Source organism: Eublepharis macularius, chromosome 5 (assembly GCF_028583425.1).
Source record: "Eublepharis macularius isolate TG4126 chromosome 5, MPM_Emac_v1.0, whole genome shotgun sequence".
NCBI lineage: Eukaryota > Metazoa > Chordata > Lepidosauria > Squamata > Eublepharidae > Eublepharis > Eublepharis macularius.
The window spans coordinates 137,207,319-137,218,163 of record NC_072794.1 but is presented as its reverse complement, the minus strand read 5'-3'; positions in this window follow the sequence as shown (position 1 = coordinate 137,218,163).

The following is a 10,845-nucleotide window of genomic DNA, read 5'->3' as shown; positions in this document are numbered from 1 at the left end:
AAGCAACACACAGAATGCAGAAGGCAATTTGATGGTTCTAAAGGCTATGGAGTCTTCTCTGAACAATGTAAAGTGTGACTTGCAGGTTTCATGTGATGGGGGTGTATCTTTTTGCAAAACACCAGTTCAACCATGTACCTTTGACTTGTCTAACTTGAGCTCTGCAAATAGCAGCACAGCAAATTCTATGGTGGATGCGTTCTGTGACGCCAAGTCTTCTACCCCATGCAAAGAAGAGAAACTCTCTAAACTAGCTGAGTATGTGGTGTTAAAGAGCAGTGATATAAACGATCTCTCTGTCTTCAAGAAACCAGCACCGGTTTGGGAGATCTCTGAAATACAACCCACGCTGAACAACACTCTTTCTTTAGAAGCAAGCTTGGAAGAACTTGGGTCCCTGGCTGCTGTGAAACCTGAAACATCATCTCTGGAGGTGTCCCATGCAGCTATGCCTCTGGCTAGTAGCACTATAGCTGCTACAAAGCGTCCTGTTCTTCCTCTGTGATCCAAAGAGCCAGAAGATCGGAGCCTCAGGATGGGTTTGGACCATTAGGGTGTTTTTGGTTTTTTTTGCAATACCCACACCTGCTGATGGGAACATAAAATACTAATGAGGAACTGGTGACAAAGCATTGAATTATGTGAGTGGAAGTGGGCTTCAACTTTTCTGACAAGATTAATACTTAAAACTGCCCAAAGCATCCTTCCTGTTCATTGAAAGTTATTCCAGAGGCCCATGTATGGCTTTCTGTGGATCTAATTGCACCACAACCTTGGTGTTGAAAAGTAGTCTGCTAAATCTTAGTGATTTTTTAAAAATGCTATTGCTTGGATCACTTTTTGTTTGTTGCCAGGTTTAGGATGTAGATATTCTTTACTACAGTTTTGCTCATGTCATGTCTTGCAATACCAGTAATGTAAAAAGACTGAAGTTGCAGGCAATAGGCAGCAATCTGCATGTGTAATGTTGTTGCAAGAAAGTGATTTTTTTAAAACTGTTGGACAAAATGATTATTTGTTCGGTTCAATTTATACCTTGAGTCTCCACTAGTAATGCTAATAAAGTACCTCTCTTTGATGGAATTATCACTGGCCTGCTCGCCAAAGGGCTGGAGTGTTAGATACTAATGTGTTCTCTTGTTTACACTATTGCCAACAATAGATGCCATAAAATGGAGTTTTATCAGTCTTGGCAACACAAGATCTCAGTGGACTCACTTTGCCTTAGATATAATTCATGTGGTCACATGTACAAAATGCAAATGGCTGAACACACATTCTTTTTCAGTAAAGGTCCTCTAGATATGGCTGAGCTCTTCTGATTTTCCAAATGAATTCTGGAACATGGCAGAATGCTCTTTGACGCATGTGCAATTCAATTTTAGAGACTATCCTTTAAATGAGATCTTGATGTGTGTACACTAAAGGTTAACAATGGCGTAAACATGTGCATATTGCACCAAATAGTCTTTCCGAAGCTTCTATTACAGAATGATATTCCTGGCTTGCATCCACTGGACTTTTTCCATGGCTGGAAGGACTTTTGCCTCTGGAATGACTTTCTTGCCTTCCCTCTTGCTACAGCCCAAAATGGCCCCTATAAATACTACTCCTGGGGGACAGGATATCAGTCCAGACACAGCACTTCAGTGTTACCCAAAGAGCAGGTCTCCTTGTGAGTTGGGGGAAATTAGCAGCAAAGAGAAGGCAGTGAGAGGGTGGTAACGGATCTTTTGCAGCTATGTATACGAGGATCCCTTCCTCTAGAGAACTTTTTCAATAAATAGGAAGATGTTCATCCAAAAGGGTTTTTAAAATTTATAATAACAAAGATCAGTGGCATAAAATACACATAGCACACACACAGAGCTAACGAGAGCAACAGTGAGGAAAGTGGGAATAGAAGTTCAAGGGTTGGGTTGTATTTACCGGTTCCAGGAGAAGTTGGCAAGGTTCCATGGTTCCATGAAGAAGGTTCCATGGAGGAGCCGCATGGATGGCCAGCATCCCATGGAAGGGGAGAGAGGGGGCTCAGACGTGCAGTCTAAGGATGCACAGGTAGGAGGTCCCAAGACACACTGAGGACATGGAAGGACAGCCTAATTGTAGAACAAAACTTATCCTGAGACAAAACTGGCATCTTGCTCCCAAAGACAATAGCTTGATGACCGTTTCCAGAATGGAGACAATAGGACTGGGAGGGCTTGATTGTGCCATCCTGAGAGGAACTAAAGGTGTAAAAAGAGGATTGATGACTCCTACTGGCTGGATGGGTGAGGCTTATCAGTCCCTGAGTGACTCAGGCAGGGAAATGGATCAGGGAAGATGGGCAGGGTGGGTGACAAGATTAACTCAAGAGCTACTGGAGACTTTTGTTACTCAGTTCTGCACAACTCCAGGGTGGGGGCTGAAGCTGGTCTGACCTCATGCTCACATTCCAGTAGTTTTCCATCTTAGCCAGGCAGCCTGCTTTGGCTTAAAAGTACATGAGGAGAGGGGATTATGATATTGCCATATTCATAAGCCTTATTAATATTGTGAGGGCATGTCTGACCACTTACATCGGGGCCATTCAGGAACTCTTACAGGGCATGCATGGCTTATCAGGCTTTTTTTTAAAGTACAGGCAGCAAAGAAATGAATTGTCTAATGTTCCCACAGTCATCACTTAAATAATATACAGGGTAGAACTGCTGGGTTTTGATGGTAATCATTAACATAATTAATACATAATAGGATCTTCAAAGTTCTGTTTAGTCTTCCTGAGATTATATACCTGTATTGCTTTGTACAGAAACTGACATTTGTTGCCTTATGGCAAGAGTTGCCACTCTTCTATTTAATGAGAGCGACCTCTGAATGATGAAAAATATTCTGAGTTACTCACCTCCCACCTCCCCACATTACCAAGTTGTGATTTATCCTAGAAACAGAACATGGATTAGGATCAGCATCTTAGAAGAAACTATTGGGCTAAGCAGCCTAATGATAAAAGCTGCTTGAGGAAAATCCCAGAACTGATCTTTTTATTATCTTTCCCTGAGTCTGCATGAATTGCTCTGAAGATGACAGTTGGACACCTATGTTAAGGCAACAATGCTCTTACCCTATTGGCTCAGAGTACAAGAAAAAAACAGAACCATTAAGCTGTAGAGTTCACTGCCAATGGGTATAATGATGGTCTCAAGCACAGGACCAGGAGCTGAGTGTGGTACAGATCATGAGTTGCTAATATCAAAAACTAGAATAAAGCTGAAGAGAAATGCTAAAAGAATCATAGTGCCAAAATACAGTCTAAAGGATATTCCTGAAGAATTTAAAGTCGATTTAGGGAATAGATTTGCAATACTAAGTTTAATTGATCATGAACCAGAAGAACTATGGGCTGAAACCAGAGATACTGCCAAGGAAGTATGTGCAAAGACAATTCCTGTCGCCAAAAGAAAAGAGAAGTCTAAATGGATGACTGAGGAAATTCTTAAAATTGCTAAAGTCAGATGGGAAGGAAAAGCAAAAGATGATGGAAATAGAGTTAGAATTCTAAATGCAGTTTTTCAGTGACTTGCACACAGAGACAAAGAAATCTATTATAATAACCAGTGCAAAGAAATAGAAGAGAACAACAAAAAAGGAAGAACGAGATCTGTTCCACAAAATCCAGGAAATCAAAGGGAAATTCAAGCCATGGTTTGGGATGCTGAAAGATAAACACGGACAAAATAAAGGAAAGATGGAAACAGTACACTGAAGAACTATACAGAAGAGATGGAAGGATGACAGGTATTTTTGAAGAAGAGTCCTTTGATGAAGAACCAGAAATCTTAGGAAGTGAAGTAAAAGCTGTACTCAACACAATTAAGAGAAACAAAGCACCTGGAGTAGATGGAATATCAATAGAGCTATTTCAAGCTACAGAAATGGAGTCCATCAAAATCTTAACAAGAATCTGTCAACAAATATGGAAAACAAAACAATGGCCCACAGACTAGAAATGCTTAGTTTACGTTCCAGTTTAAAAAAGGGGGGAATGCCAAAGAGTGCAGCAACGATCAGACTATTGCATTAATTCCCCATGCAAGCAAGGTGATGCTCAAAATTCTACAGCAAAGACTGTTACCATATATGGAACAAGAAATGTCAGATGTTCAAGCTGGATTCAGGAAAGGAAGAGGCACTAGAGACCACATCGCAAGTTTACGATGGCTAATGGAATGCATCAGGGAATATCAGAAGAAAATCAGCCTGTGTTTTATATATTACAGCAAAGTTTTTTTTACTGTGTGGATCATGAAAAGCTATGGAGAGTCTTAAAAGAAATGGGGGTGCCACAACATCTGATTGTTTTGCTGTGCATCCTGTACTCTGGACAAGAGGCTACTGTCAGGACAGAATATGGGGAAACATAATGGTTTCCAATTAGCAAGGATGGCAGACAAGAATGCATGTTATCTCCCTACCTGTTCAACCTCTATGCAGAGTATATCAAGGAAAGCTGGATTAGATCTAGAAGAAGATAAAAATTGGCGGAAGGAACATTAACAGTTTGAGAAATGCAGATGACACCACTTTACTAGAAGATAATAGTGAAGACTTACTTTATTTATTTATTTTATTTTTAACCCGCCCTCCCCACAAGCAGGCTCAGGGTGAGGTACAACATTGATTAAAATACTTGAAACAACTACTGATGAAGGTTAAAGGAGAAAGTGCCAAAGCAGGATTACATCTGAACATCAAGAAGACAAAAGTAATGACTACTGAGGAGTTACACAATTTCAAAGCTGACAATTAGGAAATTGGAATTGTCCAAGATTTTCTGTTCCTTGGCTCAATCATTAACCAACAGGGAGACTGCAATGAGGAAATCAGAAGGAGATTGAGACTTGGAAAAGCAGCTGTGAGGCAGCTAGAGAAGATCCTTAAAGATAAAGATGTCTCTATGGGGACCAAGATGTCCCCAGAGCTGTCTACATGCGCCCTCTCGCCCAGCTGGCACGGAGTTTTGGACTGGGTTGCCATCAATATGCAGATGACACCCAGTTGTACCTGTTGATGGACGGATGGCCTGGCTCTGCTCCCGATGCCCTAATTAGAGCATTGGGGGCCATGTCTGGATGGGTAAAGCAGAGCGGACTGAAGTTGAACTCCATGAAGATGGAGCTCCTGTACTTGGGCCATGGGGGGTAGATTTGGGGATTCAGCTCCTGGCCTTTGAGGGGGCACCGCTTGTGCCCGTTTCATCGGTCAGGAGCCTTGGTGTGACACTGGACTCCTCCTTGTCAATGGAGGCACAGGTCAAGGCAGCTGCCAGAACTGCCTTTTTCTATCTCTGGTAGGCCGGGCAGCTTGCCCCCTATCTCTCAACCCATGACCTAACGATAGTGATCCATGCAACGGTCACTCCAGATTGGATTACTGTAGCTCGCTCTACACAGGGATTCCCTTGAGTCTGACCTGGAAACTTGCAGCGGGTTCCAAATGCTGCTGCTCGTGTCCTGACAGGAATTTCATTCAGGGCACATGTGACTCCAACTCTGCAGCAGCTGCATTGACTTCCCATGGAATTCCTGATCAGGTTCAAGGTTCTGGTTCTGACCTATAAAGCCCTAAACGGACTAGGGCCAGCTTACCTGAGGGACCGCCTCTCCCTGTATGTACCTCAGAGAGCTCTTAGATCTGCAGGTAAACATCTACTGGTGGTCCCTGGCCCCAGGGAGGCTTGGCTGGCCTCGACTAGGGCCAGGGTGTTTTCTGTCCTGGCCCCAACCTGGTGGAACTGTCGGAAGACACTTGGGCCCACCAAGATCTTGTATCTTTTTGGCGGGCCTGTAAGACAGAGATGTTCCGCCAGGCATATGGTTGAGGCCAGCACTGGATCCATCTAATTAGCCTCTCTGCCGGTCTCCTGCCATTGGGGGGGGCATATGGTCCATGCGCCCCCCCCCCATGTCTGAGTTTCACCAACCCACACCTCCACCCTTTCTTACCTTGTGTATGGTGGGCAGGGAAAGGGGGAAGCGTGCCCCATCTGGGATGCTGATATCCATGTTGTACCTTATTTATTATTGTAACCGCCCTGAGCCTGCTTGTGGGGAGGGCGAGCTAAAAATTTAATCAATCAATCAAGATCAAGATAATCCAAACAATGATATTCCCCATTATGATGTATGGATGTGAAAGTTGGATAGTGAAGAAAGCTGACAGGAAGAAAATTGATTCATTTGAAATGTGGTGCTAGAGGAGAGTTTTGTGGATACCATGGACAGCCAAAAAGACAAATAAGTGGGTACTAGATCAAATCAAACCTGAATTCTCCCTAGAAGCTAAAATGACAAAACTGAGACTATCATACTTTGGTCACATTATGAGAAGACAAGATTCTCTGGAAAAGTCAATGCTAGGGAAAGTGGACGGCAGTAGGAAAAGAGGAAGACCTAAAACGAGATGGCTTAACTCAATAAAAGAAGCGATGTCCTCCAGTTTGCAAGATCTGAGCAAGTCTGTTAATGATAGGACGTTCTGGAGGTCTTTCATTCATAGGGTCATCATAGGTCGGAGGCAACTTGACGGCACAGAACACACACACAAGCACAGAAGGTTTTAAAGCAGATTAGACAGATTCCTGGAGAATAGGTCCATCAATAGCTACTAGCCATAGAGACCAAAGGCAACCTCCTTATTGAGAGATGGTAAGACACTGAATAACAGTGAGTAGGAGCTGATTGTCCTCTATGCTATATTTGCTGGCCTTTTAATTTGCAGCCTAAAATGCCATCTGAAATACGCAGCATCTGGGGCTGCAATGGGAGCAGGGAGGAGAGAAAATAAGACTCAAATCTTGCTGTTCTACTGCCCGCCTACAGAGCTACCCACCTGAAAGTATTACTAAGTAGAAAAGATTCCATTGCAAGAGCAGAGATAATACAATATTTTGGAAATCCCTCCTCAAGAGCAGGATGATGACTGGGCCATTTAGGTACCACATAAGTTTGTCATCAGTAATTGGTTTAACTTTTACTTCTGGAATTAAATTTGTGTACAGGGTTTATGCTGTTTGACTTTTCTGCTGCAGAGATGTTTCATTAAATAAAAAAAATCCAGAATTCTTCTACTGAGCTGCCTTGAAGCCAAAAGTAGGATATAAATGGCTTAAAATAATAGGCTGGATCCTAACACCTTTTCTGCTCTTAATGGTGATGGCAGAGGTTATTTTTTGAATCTCCAAAAAGGCTATACTGGAAGTCATGGGATGCAGGATAGGGCTGCAGTAGGAAGATCTGACAAAATAGTTCTTTCTTCTTAAGTCAGCAGAAAAGCTGTTAGGCTATCTAATGGATTCTTTTAAATTCCCTGTATTTTTTGATACTCTTCTTTACCAGCAAAAATACTCTTCTGGGCTAAACCTTTAGCTCCATATAAAATACTTGAATATAATTACTAAGTGAGATTGGGAAAACCTATATACAGAGCGGGGAGTGAGTCACAGATCTGACCTTAAAAATACATTGCTCTCATGTAATACTTACCTTTGGATGAAAAATAGACTATAGGATTTGATGGCAATAAATTCTAGCCATGCCCAGAGGAGGAGTCAGAACTCAGATCTTCTGTAGGAGGGGGCGGTCAAATTCCTTCAGGAAAGCAGGTTTGCAATAACTCCCATTCAGTGTAGTGATAAATATTTGAAGCCTTTGGGAGGCAACTGAAAGGAATGGGAGCACAGGTGGTATTCTCTTTGATACCTGTCAAAGGAAGAGGAGTGCAACAGGAACAGAAGATTATGGAGGTAAACCACTGGCTGCGTTCATGGTGCCAGCAGGAGCAATTTGGATTCTGGGACCATGGTCTACATCACACTCAGGGCTGGCCACGACAGGCAGGTGGCTCACTGGTACTGCAGATGGTCCCAAGGTTAGTTGCCAGGAAGTCAGTAGCCAAGGAGCCGGCAAACGAGAGTCCAGAAGTCAGACCAAGTGTCAGAGCCAATACGTCAGAGAGAGGAGCAGGCAGAAGGGATGTCAGAAGGCAGGCCGAGGTCAGAGTCCGATCAATCAAGAAGCAGGGCAGGGCACAAGGCTTTCTTGATGATGGTCTTCTTGCATGAGATGGACTTCACCAGTCAAGGATGAAGAAGAATGTTTAAAGGGGACCTAGGGAGATTCATCAGGAGGGCTTTAAAATGACATTGCAGGGGAATGGAGACAACTGACACAGGAATCTCAGAGAAGGAAAGCACATAGCAAAGGCCTACCTTGGAAGGCCAGGTCAAAGAGGAGGGATGTTGCAAGGTTTCCAGTGCCTATATACCAATGCCCAAAGCTTGGGCAATAAGGAGGAACTTGATCTACTCGTGCAGATGGGAAAATATGACTTAGTAAGCATTACGGAGATTTGGTGGGATGATTCCCATGACTGGAGTGCATTAGTGGATGGTTACAAATTATTCAAGAAGAACAGAAAGTGCTGTAGAGGTAGAGTGGCACTGTATGTGAGGAAAAGGCTCAATTGTCAGGAAATACTGGAAGAGGAGAATGACAACCCAGTGGAAAGTGTCTGGGTGAAGATAAGGGAAGGACAAGCAGTATTGTGGTTGGGGTCTGCTCAGACCACCTGACCAAGGAAATGAAGTGGATTCTGCCCTCCCTGAGCAGCTTGGTAGGGTATCCAAGAAACACAACCTTCTACTTATGGTAGACTTCAACTTCCCTGATGTGTGTTGGGAGACCAACTCCACTGCATGTCCAGGGTCAAGCAACTTCCTGACCTACCTGGCCAACAATTTCCTTTCTCAAACGGTGGAGGAAGTGATGAGGGGTTCAGCCATACTGAACTTGATATTAACTAACAAGAAAGTTCGTTGATGGGGTAAAGGTGGTGGGAACCTTAGGAAGAAGTGATCATGTCCTCCTAGAATTCCTTTTGCTGTGAGATATCCAAATGTGCAAGTTAAATTTTAGTAGGGTGAACTTTAATAAACTTAAGAGATATGATGAGAGTTATTCCATGGACAAGAATGCCGGAAGGGAAAGGAGCAAGTGAAAGGTGGACTCTTCTAAAAGAAGGACTCTTGCAGGCTCAAGCTATCATGATTCCAGTAAGATGGAAATGCGTTAGAGGATCTAAGAAGCCAATGTTGACAAACAAAGAGTTCTGTGATGAGCTGAGGAAGAATAAGGAGATGTTCAAGAAATGGAGGAAAGAAACACATCTAAAGAAGAGTATCTAGGGGTAGCTAGGCACTGTAGGGCCAGCATCAGAGAGGCCAAAGCTCAGAATGAGCTGAGACTCACCAAGGAGTCTTGCCACAGCAAAAATATATTCTTCAGATATGTGAGGGTGATATCCCATTGCTGGGTGAAAATGGAGAAACTCTGACAGAGGACAGAGAGAAAGCAGAAAAGCTCAATGACTATTCTGCCTCAGATTTCTCCCTGTAGGCGAGAACAGGCCCATCTAGAGATGGTAGTAGGCAAGATATGGCTTCAGAGTTGCTGGTTGACATGGGCAGAGAAGTTGTACAGAAACACTGGATGTGTACAAATCCTCTGGGCCAGATGGGGTACACCCAAGAGTGCTTAAGGAACTTTCAAAAGAGCATGCAGACCCTTTGTCACCTTCCAGGCCGCTTGGAGGACAGGTGATGTGCCGGAAGACTGGAGGAGGGCAAATGTCATCTCAATCTTCAAGAAAGGGGAAAAGGATGATCCTGGGAACTATATGCCAGTTTGCCTGACTTCTGTCTCAGGGAAGATACTGGAGCAGATATTAAAAGCATCTGTCTGTAAGCATCTGACAGACAACATGGTGATACAGGTCCTGCCAGACCAACCTCATCTTCTTCTATGACCCAGTGAAAGGCTTACTAGAACGCAGAAATACTGTCGATGTAGTTTATCTGGATTTCAGTAAAGCTTTTGACAAGGTTCCTCATGATGTTCTGATGGGTAAACTGGTGGACTGGACTCTAGGATGGTTAGATGGACAGGGAAGTGGCTGGATAATTGCACCCAAAGAGTAGTTGTCAATGACATCACATCTGATTGGAGGAAGGTATCCAGTGGAGTGCCACAGGGCTCGGTTATGGGCCTAGTGCTTCTCAATATTTTTATAAATTATCTGGACCAAGGTGTGAAGGGATTACTCATTAAATTTGTAGATAACACTCTTGAAGATAAAGAATTCAATTAGATCTGAACACACTGGAAAAGTGGGCAGATTTGATTAAGATGCGATTTAACATGGATAAGTGCCAGGCTCTGCACCTGGGTAACAAAAATGCAAGACGTGCATACTGGATGAGGGATATACTTCTGGATAGCAATGCATGTGAAGATCTTGGGATACAGGTGGATGGGAAACTAAATATGAGCAGTCAGTGTGATGCAGCAGCAAAAAAGGCAAATGCAATCTTGGGGTGTATCAACAAAGGCATAACATCCAAATCACAGGATGTCATTATCCCACTATATAAAAGCATTAGTCAGGCCTCACCTGGAGTATTTTGTACTGTTCTGGAGGCTTCATTTCAAAAAGCACGTGGACAAACTGGAACAGGTGCAGAGGAGAGCAACTAGGATGATCAGTGCCTAGAGACCAAGCACCGCCAGGAGAGACTGAGCGACTTGGGAACATTCAGTTTGGAGAAGAGGAGGTTGAGTGGAGACACAACGGCTCTCTTAAGGTATTTACAAGGCTGTCACTTAGGGGATGGAAGGGAGCTGTTCTTGTTGGCAATGGAGGATAGGACTCGAAACAATGGGTTTAAACTACAGGAGGGAAGGTACCGGCTGGACATTAGGAAAAATTTCCTCTCGTTAAGAGTAATTCAGCAGTGGAATTGGCTGC